The sequence below is a fragment of the Mobula birostris genome, chromosome X, assembly GCF_030028105.1.
Source record: "Mobula birostris isolate sMobBir1 chromosome X, sMobBir1.hap1, whole genome shotgun sequence".
Classification (NCBI taxonomy): domain Eukaryota; kingdom Metazoa; phylum Chordata; class Chondrichthyes; order Myliobatiformes; family Myliobatidae; genus Mobula; species Mobula birostris.
Genome location: NC_092402.1, coordinates 5,066,936 through 5,085,074, shown reverse-complemented (window position 1 = coordinate 5,085,074; position 18,139 = coordinate 5,066,936).

Genomic DNA, 18,139 nt, shown 5'->3' with positions numbered 1-18,139 from the left:
AAAGGCTTTGAAAACCAGCCATATTGAGGAGTCTGTTCTGTACTCCAACACTTTCCAAACAGCCACTGACCCCATCTCTCGGCTGAGACCTTGTGAGGTTACAGAGTCATAGACCACAGAAACAGGCCCTTCAGCCCATCTAGTCCCTGCTGGACTATTAATCACATCGAACTGCTCCAGGACCACAACCCTCCATACAGCTCCCATCCACGTACCCATCCAAACCTCTCTTAAGTGTCACAATCGAACTGGCATCCAGCACTTGCGCCTTCCACACTCTCACCACCCTCTGGAGTGAAGAAGATTTTCCCACCCCACCCCATGTTCCCCTTAGAAAACCACATTTCAACCCGCACACAAAGCACTGGAGCAACTCGTCAGGGCCGGGCAGCGTTTCGGCCAATGAACAAGCAGCTGACGCGTCGGGCTGGGATCCTTCTTCGGGACTGGAAGTGAAGGGGCAAGGAGGACAGCTGGAAGGTGATAAGCTGGTCAGGTGGGAAAGGTGAAGGGCTGAAGAGGAAGGGGTCCGATAGGTGTAACCCTTGGGCTCAGCCAGCACGTGTTCGTGTGGGGGAAAACAACTCCTGGCCCCGCAAAAGCCGAGACATCTCCTTAATCTGGACAGAGGGTTAGTAAAGAAAAAAGTGCCATTTTAAGGAAAAAAGTCTATTGCGCATCGTTGGAACTCACTGTCCATTCATTTGTTCCCATCGACCTCCGAGCATAGCCGACCCTCGGACCCTCGCTCCTCAGTCCACTCCATCCAGGGGTCTTCCGATTCTGTCCATCCGTGTCCTCGCTCTCCATCGCTCCACAATGAGAGACCGCGAAAATCTCTCTTCCAGACTCACAAGAAACAATAACATTTCTCCCATTGGATAAGGTACATTCCAAAGCCCCGTTATCTCGAGCCATAACCCAAACGTCGCTGCTACAGAGAAACCATTCCCTTGCCCATGGAACATTACACAGAAGCCGTTACATTAGCCTCAGCAGTAAAATATTTGCATAGGGAAAGGGAGAGGACCACATGAGAAAGGGGAGGAGGAGAGGACCCAGGGGAGAGGTGGAAATGGGCCTGAGTGGGGAATACAAGACGGGAGAGGGAGGGATTATTATTTTATTTTTATCAGAGGTTTGAGAAATCGTTGTTCCTTTTTTCATTTATAACCTTTTCCATTTTTGATGTGAGTAAATCTATTTTAATTTATTCAATCACAAGTGCACATTGAGATAATATAGAAAATAATTTGGCACTCAAATAGATGTTAATGTGCAATTGTAATTCCACCCTGTTAAACTAAATAGTGGTAATAGTAGTTATAAACAATATTAATAATAGTAGTTGAATACTAATTTCCATGTATCTCTTCTGGTCCATTTCTTTCTGGTCCAAAATTTCCCCAGTTCTTTTCTTTACTTGTGTTAATTCCACATTTTCCAAAAAAAGCAGTAAACATTTGAGCCAAGGGTGCTTACGTTAACACTGTTACTACGTTGGTGAGACAAACAGCATAAACCATTGGGACAGTCATCTAACGTCTGCTCGCACTGGGGTTATAAATTCAATCCATTTATTCCAAATAAGATAGAATTTCTCCTTTTGAATTCTCAGAGAGTAGGTCATCTTTTCCATTTTAAATATTTCCAAAATAATTTCATGCCAGTCTTCTAGTGTAGGTGATGTTGGATTAAACCACTTCCTGGTGATCGATTTCTTACTTGCCGCGAAAAGGGCCTGCAGCAGCTTTATATCTTTCTCCTGTTCCAAAAACAATACATGCCCCAAGTAGAGAGTCTCAAAGTTCAGAGGTATCTGAGTCTTAAATACCTTAACTAATGTTCTCTGAATGACTTCCCAATATAAACTTAATTTAGGGCAATCCCAAAAAGTATGGAAATGATTTTCCTCCTTGGAGCCACACCTTCTCCAACACGCCACGTTTGTGTCCTTATATTTTTCCTGGTGTGGGGTCTTGAAGTACCTTCAAATATTTTTCCAGCAATGTTCGGAGAGATCGACGTTCATCACACCATCAGGTTGGAGACTTTTGCTCCTCCACCCTGAATGTGGACTCATCCCGGCACAAGAGGAGGCTGCGGACCGACAAATCGAGATGGAAATCGAAACTAAAACGTTGGCACTGCACAGGGTTGGGTCAGTGGGTGATTGGGGGTGAGGAGGGGTGGGTCAGTGGGTGATTGGGGGTGTGGAGGGGTGGGTCAGTGGGTGATTGGGGCCGCGGAGGGGTGGGTCAGTTGGTGATTGGGGGTGTGGACGGGTGGGTCAGAGGGTGATTGGGGCTGTGGAGGGGTGGGTCAGTGGGTGATTCGGGGTTTGGAGGGGTGGGTCAGTGGGTGATTCGGGGTGTGAAGGGGTGGTTCAGTGATGATTGGGTCTGTGGAGGGGTGGGTCAGTGGGTGGTAGGGGGCGTGGAGTAGTGGGTCAGTGGGTGATTGGGGGTGTGGAGGTGGGTCAGTGGGTGATTGGGGGTGTGGACGGGTGTGTCAGTGGGTGATTGGGGGTGTGGAGGGTTGAGTCAGTGGGTGATTGGGGGTGTGGAGGGGTGGGTCAGTGGGTGATCGGAACTGTGGAGGGGTGGGTCAGTGGGTGATTGGGGGTGTGGAGGGGTGGGTCAGTGGGTGATTGGCGGTGTGGAGGGATGGGTCAGTGGGTGATTGGGGGTGTGGAGGTGGGTCAGTGGGTGATTGGGAGTGTGGAGGGGTGGGTCAGTGGGTGATTGGGGGTGTGTAGGGGTGGATCAGTGGGTGATCGGAACTGTGGAGGGGTGGGTCAGTGGGTGATTGGGGGTGTGGAGGGGTGGGTCAGTGGGTGATTGGGGGTGTGGAGGTGTGGGTCACAGGGTGCTTGTGGGTCTGGAGGGGTGGGTCAGTGGGTGATTGCGACTGAACAGGGTTGGGTCAGATGGTGATTGGGGGTGTGGAGGGGTGGGTCAGTGGGTGATTGGGGGTGTGGAGGGGTGCGTCAGAGGGTGATCGGGGGTGTGGAGGGGTGGGATAGTTGCTGAGTGAGTGTGTGCAGGGTTGGGTCAGTGGGTGATTGGGGGTGTGGAGGGGTGGGTCAGTAGGTGATTGGGGGCGTGGAGGGGCGGGTCAGTGGGTGATTGGGGGTGTGAAGGGGTGCGTCGGTGGGTGATTGGGGGTGTGGAGGGGTGGGTTAGTGGGTGATTGGGGGTGTGGAGGGGTGGGTCAAGGGGTGATTGGGGGTGTGGAGGGGTGGGTCAGTGGGTGATTGGGGGTGTGGAGGGGTGGGTCAGTGGGTGATTGGGGGTGTGGAGGGGTGGGTCAGTAGGTGATTGGGGGTGTGGAGGGGCAGGTCAGTGGGTGATTGGGGGTGTGGAGGAGTGGGTCGGTGGGTGATTAGGGGTGTGGAGGGGTGTGTCGGTGGGTGATTGGGGCTGGGTCAGTGGGTGATTGGGGGTGTGGAGAGGTGGGTCGCTGGGTGATTGGGGGTGTGGAGGGGTGGGTCAGTGGGTGATTGGGTGTGTGGAGGGGTGGGTTGGTGGGTGATTGGGGGTTTGAAGGGGTGGGTCAGAGGGTGATTGGGGGTGTGGAGGGGTGGGTCAGTGAATGATTGGGGGTGTGGAGGGTTCGGTCAGTGGGTGATCGGGGGTGTGGAGGGGTGGGTCAGTGGGTGATTGGGTGTGTGGAGGGGTGGGTCAGTGGGTGATTGGGGGTGTGGAGGGGTGGGTCGGTGGGTGATTTGGGGTGTGGAGGGTTGTGTCGGTGGGTGATTGGGGCTGGGTCAGTGGGTGATTGGGGGTGTGGAGAGGTGGGTCGCTGGGTGATTGGGGGTGTGGAGGGGTGCGTCAGTGGGTGATTGGAACTGTGGAGGGGTGGGTCAGTGGGTGATTGGGTGTGTGGAGGGGTGGGTTGGTGGGTGATTGGGGGTGTGAAGGGGTGGGTCAGTGGGTGATTGGGGTTGTGGAGGGGTGGGTAGGTGGGTGATTGGGGGTGTGGAGGGGTGGGTCTGAGGGTGATTGAGGGTGTGGAGGGGTGGGTCAGTGGGTGATTGGGGGTGTGGAGGGGTGGGTCAGTGGGTGATTGAGGGTGTGCAGGTTTGGTCAGTGGGTGATTGGGGGTGTGGAGGTGTGGGTCAGAGGGTGATTGTGGGTGTGTAGGGGTGGGTCAGTGGGTGATTGCGACTGTACAGGGTAGGGTCAGAGGGTAATTGGGGATGTTGAGGGGTGGGTCAGTGGGTGATCCGGGGTGTGGAGGGGTGGGTTAGTGGGTGATTGGGGGTGTGGAGGGGTGGGTCAGGGGGTGATTGGGGGTGTGGAGGGGTGGAACACTGTGTGATTGGGGGTGTGGAGGGGTGGGTCAGTGGGTGATTCGGGGTGTGGAGGGGTGGGTCAGTGAGTAATTGGGACTGTGGAGGGGTGGGTCAGTGGGTGATTTGAGGTGTGGAGGGGTGGCTCAGTGGGTGATTGGGGGTGTGGAGGTGGGTCAGTGGGTGATTGGGGGTGTGGAGGGCTGGGTCAGTGGGTGATTGGGTTGTGGAGGGGGGTGTCAGTGGGTGATTGGGTGTGTGGAGGGGTGGGTCAGTGGGTGATTGGGGGTGTGTGTGAAGGGGTGGGTCGGTGGTTGATTGGGGTTGTGGAGGGCTGTGTTGGTGGGTGATTGGGGGTGTGGATGGGTGGGTCAGTGGGTGATTGGGGGTGTGGAGGGGTGGGTCACTGGGTGATTGGGGCTGTGCAGGGTTGGGTCAGTGGGTGATTGGGGGTGTGGAGGTGTGGGTCACAGGGTGCTTGTGGGTCTGGAGGGGTGGGTCAGTGGGTGATTGCGACTGAACAGGGTTGGGTCAGATGGTGATTGGGGGTGTGGAGGGGTGGGTCAGAGGGTGATTGGGGATGTGGAGGAGTGGGTCAGTGGGTGATTGGGGCTGTGGAGGGGTGGGTCAGTGGGTGATTCGGGGTTTGGAGGGGTGGGTCAGAAGGTGATTCGGGGTGTGAAGGGGTGGTTCAGTGATGATTGGGTCTGTGGAGGGGTGGGTCAGTGAGTAATTGGGACTGTGGAGGGGTGGGTCAGTGGGTGGTAGGGGGCGTGGAGTAGTGGGTCAGTGGGTGATTGGGGGTGTGGAGGTGGGTCAGTGGGTGATTGGGGGTGTGGACGGGTGTGTCAGTGGGTGATTGGGGGTGTGGAGGGTTGAGTCAGTGGGTGATTGGGGGTGTGGAGGGGTGGGTCAGTGGGTGATCGGAACTGTGGAGGGGTGGGTCAGTGGGTGATTGGGGGTGTGGAGGGGTGAGTCAGTGGGTGATTGGGGGTGTGGAGGTGGGTCAGTGGGTGATTGGGAGTGTGGAGGGGTGGGTCAGTGGGTGATTGGGGGTGTGGCGGGGTGGGTCAGTGGGTGATTGGGGGTGTGGAGGTGGGTCAGTGGGTGATTGGGGGTGTGGAAGGGTGGGTCAATGGGTGATTGGGGGTGTGGAGGGGTGGGTCAGAGGGTGATTGGGGGTGTGGCGTGGTGGGTCAGTGCGTGACTGGGGGTGTGGAGGGGTGGGTCAGAGGGTGATTGGGACTGTGGACGGGAGGGTCAGTGGGTGATTGGGAGTGTGGAGAGGCGTGTCGGTGTGTGATTGGGGGTGTGGAGGGCTGGGTCAGTGGGATATTTGGGGTGTGGACGGGTGTGTCAGTGGGTGATTGGGGGTGTGGAGCGTTGAGTCAGTGGGTGATTGGGGGTGTGGAGGGGTGGGTCAGTGAGTAATTGAGACTGTGGAGTGGTGGGTCAGTGAGTAATTGAGACTGTGGAGGGGTGGGTCAGTGAGTAATTGGGACTGTGGAGGGGTGGGTCAGTGGGTGATTGGGGGTGTGGAGGGGTGGGTCAGTGGGTGATTGGGGGTGTGGAGGTGGGTCAGTGGGTGATTGGGGGTGTGGACGGGTGTGTCAGTGGGTGATTGGGGGTGTGGAGGGTTCAGTCAGTGGGTGATTGGGGGTGTGGAGGGGTGGGTCAGTGGGTGATCGGAACTGTGGAGGGGTGGGTCAGTGGGTGATTGGGGGTGTGGAGGGGTGGGTCAGTGGGTGATTGGGGGTGTGGAGGTGGGTCAGTGGGTGATTGGGAGTGTGGAGGGGTGGGTCAGTGGCTGATTGGGGGTGTGGAGGGGTGGGTCAGTGGGTGATTGGGGGTGTGGATGTGGGTCAGTGGGTGATTGGGGGTGTGGAGGGGTGGGTCAATGGGTGATTGGAGGTTTGGAGGGGTGGGTCAGTGGGTGATTGGGGGTGTTGAGGGGTGGGTCAGTGTGTGATTCGGGGTGTGGAGGGGTGGGTCAGTGGGTGATTTGGGGTGTGGAGGGGTGGGTCAGAGGGTGATTGGGACTGTGGAGGGGTGGGTCAGAGTGTGATTGGGGGTGTGGCGTGGTGGGTCAGTGGGTGATTGGGGGTGTGGAGGGGTGGGTCAGTGGGTGATTGGGACTGTGGACGGGAGTGTCAGTGGGTGATTGGGGGTGTGGAGGGTTGAGTCAGTGGGTGATTGGGGGTGTGGAGGGGTGGGTCAGTGGGTGATCGGAACTGTGGAGGGGTGGGTCAGTGGGTGATTGGGGGTGTGGAGGGGTGGGTCAGTGGGTGATTGGGGGTGTGGAGGTGGGTCAGTGGGTGATTGGGAGTGTAGAGGGGTGGGTCAGTGGGTGATTGGGGGTGTGGCGGGGTGGGTCAGTGGGTGATTGGGGGTGTGGAGGTGGGTCAGTGGGTGATTGGGGGTGTGGAAGGGTGGGTCAATGGGTGATTGGGGGTGTGGAGGGGTGGGTCAGAGGGTGATTGGGGGTGTGGCGTGGTGGGTCAGTGCGTGACTGGGGGTGTGGAGGGGTGGGTCAGAGGGTGATTGGGACTGTGGACGGGAGGGTCAGTGGGTGATTGGGAGTGTGGAGAGGCGTGTCGGTGTGTGATTGGGGGTGTGGAGGGCTGGGTCAGTGGGATATTTGGGGTGTGGACGGGTGTGTCAGTGGGTGATTGGGGGTGTGGAGCGTTGAGTCAGTGGGTGATTGGGGGTGTGGAGGGGTGGGTCAGTGAGTAATTGAGACTGTGGAGGGGTGGGTCAGTGAGTAATTGAGACTGTGGAGGGGTGGGTCAGTGAGTAATTGGGACTGTGGAGGGGTGGGTCAGTGGGTGATTGGGGGTGTGGAGGGGTGGGTCAGTGGGTGATTGGGGGTGTGGAGGTGGGTCAGTGGGTGATTGGGGGTGTGGACGGGTGTGTCAGTGGGTGATTGGGGGTGTGGAGGGTTCAGTCAGTGGGTGATTGGGGGTGTGGAGGGGTGGGTCAGTGGGTGATCGGAACTGTGGAGGGGTGGGTCAGTGGGTGATTGGGGGTGTGGAGGGGTGGGTCAGTGGGTGATTGGGGGTGTGGAGGGATGGGTCGGTGGGTGATTGGGGGTGTGGAGGTGGGTCAGTGGGTGATTGGGAGTGTGGAGGGGTGGGTCAGTGGCTGATTGGGGGTGTGGAGGGGTGGGTCAGTGGGTGATTGGGGGTGTGGATGTGGGTCAGTGGGTGATTGGGGGTGTGGAGGGGTGGGTCAATGGGTGATTGGAGGTTTGGAGGGGTGTGTCAGAGGGTGATTGGGGGTGTTGAGGGGTGGGTCAGTGTGTGATTCGGGGTGTGGAGGGGTGGGTCAGTGGGTGATTTGGGGTGTGGAAGGGTGGGTCGTTGGGTGATTGGGGGTGTGGAGGGGTGGGTCAGAGTGTGATTGGGGGTGTGGCGTGGTGGGTCAGTGGGTGATTGGGGGTGTGGAGGGGTGGGTCAGTGGGTGATTGGGACTGTGGACGGGAGTGTCAGTGGGTGATTGGGAGTGTGGAGAGGCGTGTCGGTGTGTGATCGGGGGTGTGAAGGGCTGGGTCAGTGGGACATTGGGGGTGTGGACGGGTGTGTCAGTGGGTGATTGGGGGTGTGGAGCGTTGAGTCAGTGGGTGATTGGGGGTGTGGAGGGTTGGGTCGGTGGGTGATCGGAACTGTGGAGGGGTGGGTCAGTGGGTGATTGGGGGTGTGGAGGGGTGGGTCAGTGGGTGATTGGGGGTGTGGATGTGGGTCAGTGGGTGATTGGGGGTGTGGAGGGGTGGGTCAATGGGTGATTGGAGGTTTGGAGGGGTGTGTCAGAGGGTGATTGGGGGTGTTGAGGGGTGGGTCAGTGTGTGATTCGGGGTGTGGAGGGGTGGGTCAGTGGGTGATTTGGGGTGTGGAAGGGTGGGTCGTTGGGTGATTGGGGGTGTGGAGGGGTGGGTCAGAGTGTGATTGGGGGTGTGGCGTGGTGGGTCAGTGGGTGATTGGGGGTGTGGAGGGGTGGGTCAGTGGGTGATTGGGACTGTGGACGGGAGTGTCAGTGGGTGATTGGGAGTGTGGAGAGGCGTGTCGGTGTGTGATCGGGGGTGTGAAGGGCTGGGTCAGTGGGACATTGGGGGTGTGGACGGGTGTGTCAGTGGGTGATTGGGGGTGTGGAGCGTTGAGTCAGTGGGTGATTGGGGGTGTGGAGGGTTGGGTCGGTGGGTGATCGGAACTGTGGAGGGGTGGGTCAGTGGGTGATTGGGGGTGTGGAGGGGTGGGTCAGTGGGTGATTGGGGGTGTGGAGGGGTGGGTCAGTGGGTGATTGGGGGTGTGGAGGGGTGTGTCAATGGGTGATTGGAGGTTTGGAGGGGTGGGTCAGTGGGTGATTGGAGGTTTGGAGGGGTGGGTCAGTGGGTGATTGGGGGTGTGGAGGGTTCAGTCAGTGGGTGATTGGGGGTGTGGAGGGGTGGGTCAGTGGGTGATCGGAACTGTGGAGGGGTGGGTCAGTGGGTGATTGGGGGTGTGGAGGGGTGGGTCAGTGGGTGATTGGGGGTGTGGAGGGATGGGTCGGTGGGTGATTGGGGGTGTGGAGGTGGGTCAGTGGGTGATTGGGAGTGTGGAGGGGTGGGTCAGTGGCTGATTGGGTGTGTGGAGGGGTGGGTCAGTGGGTGATTGGGGGTGTGGATGTGGGTCAGTGGGTGATTGGGGGTGTGGAGGGGTGGGTCAATGGGTGATTGGAGGTTTGGAGGGGTGTGTCAGAGGGTGATTGGGGGTGTTGAGGGGTGGGTCAGTGTGTGATTCGGGGTGTGGAGGGGTGGGTCAGTGGGTGATTTGGGGTGTGGAAGGGTGGGTCGTTGGGTGATTGGGGGTGTGGAGGGGTGGGTCAGAGTGTGATTGGGGGTGTGGCGTGGTCGGTCAGTGGGTGATTGGGGGTGTGGAGGGGTGGGTCAGTGGGTGATTGGGACTGTGGACGGGAGTGTCAGTGGGTGATTGGGAGTGTGGAGAGGCGTGTCGGTGTGTGATCGGGGGTGTGAAGGGCTGGGTCAGTGGGACATTGGGGGTGTGGACGGGTGTGTCAGTGGGTGATTGGGGGTGTGGAGCGTTGAGTCAGTGGGTGATTGGGGGTGTGGAGGGTTGGGTCGGTGGGTGATCGGAACTGTGGAGGGGTGGGTCAGTGGGTGATTGGGGGTGTGGAGGGGTGGGTCAGTGGGTGATTGGGGGTGTGGATGTGGGTCAGTGGGTGATTGGGGGTGTGGAGGGGTGGGTCAATGGGTGATTGGAGGTTTGGAGGGGTGTGTCAGAGGGTGATTGGGGGTGTTGAGGGGTGGGTCAGTGTGTGATTCGGGGTGTGGAGGGGTGGGTCAGTGGGTGATTTGGGGTGTGGAAGGGTGGGTCGTTGGGTGATTGGGGGTGTGGAGGGGTGGGTCAGAGTGTGATTGGGGGTGTGGCGTGGTGGGTCAGTGGGTGATTGGGGGTGTGGAGGGGTGGGTCAGTGGGTGATTGGGACTGTGGACGGGAGTGTCAGTGGGTGATTGGGAGTGTGGAGAGGCGTGTCGGTGTGTGATCGGGGGTGTGAAGGGCTGGGTCAGTGGGACATTGGGGGTGTGGACGGGTGTGTCAGTGGGTGATTGGGGGTGTGGAGCGTTGAGTCAGTGGGTGATTGGGGGTGTGGAGGGTTGGGTCGGTGGGTGATCGGAACTGTGGAGGGGTGGGTCAGTGGGTGATTGGGGGTGTGGAGGGGTGGGTCAGTGGGTGATTGGGGGTGTGGAGGGGTGGGTCAGTGGGTGATTGGGGGTGTGGAGGGGTGTGTCAATGGGTGATTGGAGGTTTGGAGGGGTGGGTCAGTGGGTGATTGGGGGTGTTGAGGGGTGGGTCAGTGGGAGATTCGGGTTGTGGAGGGGTGGGTCAGTGGGTGTTTTGGGGTGTGGAGGGGTGGGTCGTTGGGTGATTTGGGGTGTGGAGGGGTGGGTCAGTGGGTGATTGGGGGTGTTGAGGGGTGGGTTAGTGGGAGATTCGGGGTGTGGAGGGGTGGGTCAGTGGGTGTTTTGGGGTGTGGAGGGGTGGGTCGTTGGGTGATTGGGGGTGTGGTGGGGTGGGTCAGAGGGTGATTGGGGGTGTGGCGTGGTGGGTCAGTGGGTGACTGGTGGTGTGGAGGGGTGGGTCTGTGGGTGATTGTGACTGTGGGCGGGAGGGTCAGTGGGTGATCGGGAGTGTGGAGGGGCGTGTCTGTGTGTGATTGGGGGTGTGGAGGGCTGGGTCAGTGGGACATTGTGGTGTGGACGGGTGTGTCAGTGGGTGATTGGGGGTGTGGAGCGTTGAGTCAGTGGGTGATTGAGGGTGTGGAGGGGTGGGTCAGTGGGTGATCGGAACTGTGGAGGGGTGGGTCAGTGGGTGATTGGGGGTGTGGAGGGGTGGGTCAGTGGGTGATTGGGGGTGTGGAGGGGTGGGTCAGTGGGTGATTGGGGGTGTGGACGGGTGTGTCAGTGTGTGATTGGGGGTGTGGAGGGTTCAGTCAGTGGGTGATTGGGGGTGTGGAGGGGTGGGTCAGTGGGTGATCGGAACTGTGGAGGGGTGGGTCAGTGGGTGATTGGGGGTGTGGAGGAGTGGGTCAGTGGGTGATTGGGGGTGTGGAGGGATGGGTCAGTGGGTGATTGGGGGTGTGGAGGTGGGTCAGTGGGTGATTGGGAGTGTGGAGGGGTGGGTCAGTGGCTGATTGGGGGTGTGGAGGGGTGGGTCAGTGGCTGATTGGGGGTGTGGATGTGGGTCAGTGGGTGATTGGGGGTGTGGAGGGGTGGGTCAATGGGTGATTGGAGGTTTGGAGGGGTGGGTCAGTGGGTGATTGGGGGTGTTGAGGGGTGGGTCAGTGTGTGATTCGGGGTGTGGAGGGGTGGGTCAGTGGGTGATTTGGGGTGTGGAGGGGTGGGTCGTTGGGTGATTCGGGGTGTGGAGGAGTGGGTCAGAGTGTGATTGGGGGTGTGGCGTGGTGGGTCAGTGGGTGATTGGGGGTGTGGAGGGGTGGGTCAGTGGGTGATTGGGACTGTGGACGGGAGTGTCAGTGGGTGATTGGGAGTGTGGAGAGGCGTGTCGGTGTGTGATTGGGGGTGTGAAGGGCTGGGTCAGTGGGACATTGGGGGTGTGGACGGGTGTGTCAGTGGGTGATTGGGGGTGTGGAGCGTTGAGTCAGTGGGTGATTGGGGGTGTGGAGGGTTGGGTCAGTGGGTGATCGGAACTGTGGAGGGGTGGGTCAGTGGGTGATTGGGGGTGTGGAGGGGTGGGTCAGTGGGTGATTGGGGGTGTGGAGGGGTGTGTCAATGGGTGATTGGAGGTTTGGAGGGGTGGGTCAGTGGGTGATTGGGGGTGTTGAGGGGTGGGTCAGTGGGTGATTGGGGGTGTGGAGGGGTGGGTCAATGGGTGATTGGAGGTTTGGAGGGGTGGGTCAGTGGGTGATTGGGGGTGTTGAGGGGTGGGTCAATGGGAGATTCGGGTTGTGGAGGGGTGGGTCAGTGGGTGTTTTGGGGTGTGGAGGGGTGGGTCGTTGGGTGATTTGGGGTGTGGAGGGGTGGGTCAGTGGTTGATTGGGGGTGTTGAGGGGTGGGTCAGTGGGAGATTCGGGGTGTGGAGGGGTGGGTCAGTGGGTGTTTTGGGGTGTGGAGGGGTGGGTCGTTGGGTGATTGGGGGTGTGGTGGGGTGGGTCAGAGGGTGATTGGGGGTGTGGCGTGGTGGGTCAGTGGGTGACTTGGGGTGTGGAGGGGTGGGTCTGTGGGTGATTGTGACTGTGGACGGGAGGGTCAGTGGGTGATTGGGAGTGTGGAGGGGCGTGTCTGTGTGTGATTGGGGGTGTGGAGGGCTGGGTCAGTGGGACATTGGGGGTGTGGACGGGTGTGTCAGTGGGTGATTGGGGGTGTGGAGCGTTGAGTCAGTGGGTGATTGAGGGTGTGGAGGGGTGGGTCAGTGGGTGATCGGAACTGTGGAGGGGTGGGTCAGTGGGTGATTGGGGGTGTGGAGGGGTGGGTCAGTGGGTGATTGGGGGTGTGGAGGGGTGGGTCAGTGGGTGATTGGGGGTGTGGAGGGGTGGGTCAGTGGGTGATTGGGGGTGTGGAGGGGTGGGTCAGTGGGTGATTCGGGGTGTGGAGGGGTGGGTCAGTGGGTGATTCGGGGTGTGAAGGGGTGCTTCAGTGATGATTGGGTCTGTGGAGGGGTGGGTCAGTGAGTAATTGGGACTGTGGAGGGGTGGGTCAGTGGGTGGTAGGGTGCGTGGAGTAGTGGGTCAGTGGGTGATTGGGGGTGTGGAGGTGGGTCTGTGGGTGATTGGGGGTGTGGACGGGTGTGTCAGTGTGTGATTGGGGGTGTGGAGGGTTCAGTCAGTGGGTGATTGGGGGTGTGGAGGGGTGGGTCAGTGGGTGATCGGAACTGTGGAGGGGTGGGTCAGTGGGTGATTGGGGGTGTGGAGGGGTGGGTCAGTGGATGATTGGGGGTGTGGAGGGATGGGTCAGTGGGTGATTGGGGGTGTGGAGGTGGGTCAGTGGGTGATTGGGAGTGTGGAGGGGTGGGTCGGTGGGTGATTGTGGGTGTGGAGGGGTGGGTCAATGGGTGATTGGAGGATTGGAGGGGTGGGTCAGTGGGTGATTGGTGGTGTTGAGGGGTGGGTCTGTGGGTGATTCGGGGTGTGGAGGGGTGGGTCAGTGGGTGATTGGGACTGTGGACGGGAGTGTCAGTGGGTGATTGGGAGTGTGGAGAGGCGTGTCGGTGTGTGATTGGGGGTGTGAAGGGCTGGGTCAGTGGGTGATCGGAACTGTGGAGGGGTGGGTCAGTGGGTGATTGGGGGTGTGGAGGGGTGGGTCAGTGGGTGATTGGGGGTGTGGAGGGGTGTGTCAATGGGTGATTGGAGGTTTGGAGGGGTGGGTCAGTGGGTGATTGGGGGTGTTGAGGGGTGGGTCAGTGGGTGATTGGGGGTGTGGAGGGGTGGGTCAATGGGTGATTGGAGGTTTGGAGGGGTGGGTCAGTGGGTGATTGGGGGTGTTGAGGGGTGGGTCAGTGGGAGATTCGGGTTGTGGAGGGGTGGGTCAGTGGGTGTTTTGGGGTGTGGAGGGGTGGGTCGTTGGGTGATTTGGGGTGTGGAGGGGTGGGTCAGTGGGTGATTGGGGGTGTTGAGGGGTGGGTTAGTGGGAGATTCGGGGTGTGGAGGGGTGGGTCAGTGGGTGTTTTGGGGTGTGGAGGGGTGGGTCATTGGGTGATTGGGGGTGTGGTGGGGTGGGTCAGAGGGTGATTGGGGGTGTGGCGTGGTGGGTCAGTGGGTGACTGGTGGTGTGGAGGGGTGGGTCTGTGGGTGATTGTGACTGTGGGCGGGAGGGTCAGTGGGTGATTGGGAGTGTGGAGGGGCGTGTCTGTGTGTGATTGGGGGTGTGGAGGGCTGGGTCAGTGGGACATTGTGGTGTGGACGGGTGTGTCAGTGGGTGATTGGGGGTGTGGAGCGTTGAGTCAGTGGGTGATTGAGGGTGTGGAGGGGTGGGTCAGTGGGTGATCGGAACTGTGGAGGGGTGGGTCAGTGGGTGATTGGGGGTGTGGAGGGGTGGGTCAGTGGGTGATTGGGGGGGTGGAGGGGTGGGTCAGTGGGTGATTGGGGGTGTGGAGGGGTGGGTCAGTGGGTGATTGGGGGTGTGGACGGGTGTGTCAGTGTGTGATTGGGGGTGTGGAGGGTTCAGTCAGTGGGTGATTGGGGGTGTGGAGGGGTGGGTCAGTGGGTGATCGGAACTGTGGAGGGGTGGGTCAGTGGGTGATTGGGGGTGTGGAGGAGTGGGTCAGTGGGTGATTGGGGGTGTGGAGGGATGGGTCAGTGGGTGATTGGGGGTGTGGAGGTGGGTCAGTGGGTGATTGGGAGTGTGGAGGGGTGGGTCAGTGGCTGATTGGGGGTGTGGAGGGGTGGGTCAGTGGCTGATTGGGGGTGTGGATGTGGGTCAGTGGGTGATTGGGGGTGTGGAGGGGTGGGTCAATGGGTGATTCGAGGTTTGGAGGGGTGGGTCAGTGGCTGATTGGGGGTGTTGAGGGGTGGGTCAGTGTGTGATTCGGGGTGTGGAGGGGTGGGTCAGTGGGTGATTTGGGGTGTGGAGGGGTGGGTCGTTGGGTGATTCGGGGTGTGGAGGAGTGGGTCAGAGTGTGATTGGGGGTGTGGCGTGGTGGGTCAGTGGGTGATTGGGGGTGTGGAGGGGTGGGTCAGTGGGTGATTGGGACTGTGGACGGGAGTGTCAGTGGGTGATTGGGAGTGTGGAGAGGCGTGTCGGTGTGTGATTGGGGGTGTGAAGGGCTGGGTCAGTGGGACATTGGGGGTGTGGACGGGTGTGTCAGTGGGTGATTGGGGGTGTGGAGCGTTGAGTCAGTGGGTGATTGGGGGTGTGGAGGGTTGGGTCAGTGGGTGATCGGAACTGTGGAGGGGTGGGTCAGTGGGTGATTGGGGGTGTGGAGGGGTGGGTCAGTGGGTGATTGGGGGTGTGGAGGGGTGTGTCAATGGGTGATTGGAGGTTTGGAGGGGTGGGTCAGTGGGTGATTGGGGGTGTTGAGGGGTGGGTCAGTGGGTGATTGGGGGTGTGGAGGGGTGGGTCAATGGGTGATTGGAGGTTTGGAGGGGTGGGTCAGTGGGTGATTGGGGGTGTTGAGGGGTGGGTCAGTGGGAGATTCGGGTTGTGGAGGGGTGGGTCAGTGGGTGTTTTGGGGTGTGGAGGGGTGGGTCGTTGGGTGATTTGGGGTGTGGAGGGGTGGGTCAGTGGTTGATTGGGGGTGTTGAGGGGTGGGTCAGTGGGAGATTCGGGGTGTGGAGGGGTGGGTCAGTGGGTGTTTTGGGGTGTGGAGGGGTGGGTCGTTGGGTGATTGGGGGTGTGGTGGGGTGGGTCAGAGGGTGATTGGGGGTGTGGCGTGGTGGGTCAGTGGGTGACTGGGGGTGTGGAGGGGTGGGTCTGTGGGTGATTGTGACTGTGGACGGGAGGGTCAGTGGGTGATTGGGAGTGTGGAGGGGCGTGTCTGTGTGTGATTGGGGGTGTGGAGGGCTGGGTCAGTGGGACATTGGGGGTGTGGACGGGTGTGTCAGTGGGTGATTGGGGGTGTGGAGCGTTGAGTCAGTGGGTGATTGAGGGTGTGGAGGGGTGGGTCAGTGGGTGATCGGAACTGTGGAGGGGTGGGTCAGTGGGTGATTGGGGGTGTGGAGGGGTGGGTCAGTGGGTGATTGGGGGTGTGGAGGGGTGGGTCAGTGGGTGATTGGGGGTGTGGAGGGGTGGGTCAGTGGGTGATTCGGGGTGTGGAGGGGTGGGTCAGTGGGTGATTCGGGGTGTGAAGGGGTGCTTCAGTGATGATTGGGTCTGTGGAGGGCTGGGTCAGTGAGTAATTGGGACTGTGGAGGGGTGGGTCAGTGGGTGGTAGGGTGCGTGGAGTAGTGGGTCAGTGGGTGATTGGGGGTGTGGAGGTGGGTCTGTGGGTGATTGGGGGTGTGGACGGGTGTGTCAGTGTGTGATTGGGGGTGTGGAGGGTTCAGTCAGTGGGTGATTGGGGGTGTGGAGGGGTGGGTCAGTGGGTGATCGGAACTGTGGAGGGGTGGGTCAGTGGGTGATTGGGGGTGTGGAGGGGTGGGTCAGTGGATGATTGGGGGTGTGGAGGGATGGGTCAGTGGGTGATTGGGGGTGTGGAGGTGGGTCAGTGGGTGATTGGGAGTGTGGAGGGGTGTGTCCGTTGGTGATTGTGGGTGTGGAGGGGTGGGTCAATGGGTGATTGGAGGATTGGAGGGGTGGGTCAGTGGGTGATTGGTGGTGTTGAGGGGTGGGTCAGTGGGTGATTTGGGGTGTGGAGGGGTGGGTCGTTGGGTGATTGGGGGTGTGGAGGGGTGGGTCAGAGGGTGATTGGGGGTGTGGAGGTGGGTCTGTGGGTGATTGGGGGTGTGGACGGGTGTGTCAGTGTGTGATTGGGGGTGTGGAGGGTTCAGTCAGTGGGTGATTGGGGGTGTGGAGGGGTGGGTCAGTGGGTGATCGGAACTGTGGAGGGGTGGGTCAGTGGGTGATTGGGGGTGTGGAGGGGTGGGTCAGTGGATGATTGGGGGTGTGGAGGGATGGGTCAGTGGGTGATTGGGGGTGTGGAGGTGGGTCAGTGGGTGATTGGGAGTGTGGAGGGGTGTGTCCGTTGGTGATTGTGGGTGTGGAGGGGTGGGTCAATGGGTGATTGGAGGATTGGAGGGGTGGGTCAGTGGGTGATTGGTGGTGTGGAGGGGTGGGTCAGTGGGTGATTTGGGGTGTGGAGGGGTGGGTCGTTGGGTGATTGGGGGTGTGGAGGGGTGGGTCAGAGGGTGATTGGGGGTGTGGCGTGGTGGGTCAGTGGGTGACTGGGGGTGTGGAGGGGTGGGTCAGTGGGTGATTGGGACTGTGGACGGGAGGGTCAGTGGGTGATTGGGAGTGTGGAGAGGCGTGTCGGTGTGTGATTGGGGGTGTGGAGAGCTGGGTCAGTGGGACATTGGGGGTGTGGACGGGTGTGTCAGTGGGTGATTGGGGGTGTGGTGCGTTGAGTCAGTGGGTGATTGGGGGTGTGGAGGGGTGGGTCAGTGGGTGATCGGAACTGTGGAGGGGTGGGTCAGTGGGTGATTGGGGGTGTGGAGGGGTGGGTCAGTGTGTGATCGGGGGTGTGGAGGGGTGTGTCAGTGGGTGATTGGGGGTGTGGAGGGGTGGGTCAATGGGTGATTGGAGGTTTGGAGGGGTGGGTCAGTGGGTGATTAGGGGTGTTGAGGGGTGGGTCAGTTGTTGATTCGGGGTGTGGAGGGGTGGGTCAGTTGGTGATTGGGGGTGTGGAGGGGTGGGTCAGTGGGTGATTGGGGGTGTTGAGGGGTGGGTCAGTGGGAGATTCGGGTTGTGGAGGTGTGGGTCAGTGGGTGATTGGAGGTTTGGAGGGGTGCGTCAGTGGGTGATTGGGAGTGTGGAGGGCTGGGTCAGTGGGTGATTGGGGGTGTAGAGGGTTTGGTCAGTGGGTGATAAGGGGTGTGGAGGACTGTGTCAATGGGTGATCGGAGTTGTGGAGGGGTGGGTCAGTGGGTGATTGCGGGTGTGGAGGTGTGGGTCATTGGGTGGTCGGGGGTGTGGAGGGCTGGGTCGGTCGGTTATTGGGGGTGTGGAGGGGTGTGTCGGTCGGTGATTGGTGGTGTGGAGTGGTAGGTCAGTGGGTGATTGGGGGTGTTGAGGGGTGAGTCAATTGGTGATCGTGCTTGTGGAGGGGTGGGTCAGCGGGTGATTGTGGATGTGGAGGGGTGGGTTAGCGGGTGATTGTGGGAGTGGAGGGTGTGTCAGTGAGTGATTGGGAGTGTGGAGGGGTGGGTTAGTGGGTGATTGGAGGTGTGGCGGGGTTGGTCATTGTGTGATCGGGGGTGTGGCGGGGTGGATCAGTGGGTGATCGGGGGTGTGGAGGGGTGTGTCTGTGGGTGATTGTGGGTGTGGAGTGGTGGGTCGTTGGTGATTGGGGGTGTGGAGTGGTGGGTCGTTGGGTGATTGGGGGTGTGGATGGGTGGGTCGGTGGGTGATCGCGGGTGTGGAGGGTTGGGTCACTGGGTTGTTGTGGGTGTGGTGGTGTAGGTCAGTGGGTTAATGGGTGAGTGTTGAGGGTTGGGTCAGTGAGTGATTCGGGGTGTGGAGGGGTGGGTCAGTGAGTGATCGGGGGTGTGGAGGGGTGTGTCTGTGGGTGATTGGGTGTCTGGAGTGGTGGGTCGTTAGTGATTGGGGATGTGGAGGGGTGGGTCAGTAGGTGATTGCGGGTGTGGAGTGTTGGGTTACTGGGTGATTGGGGATGTGGAGGGGTTGGTCAATGTGTGATCAGGGGTGTGGAGGGGTGGGTCAGTGGGTGATTGGGGGTGTGGAGG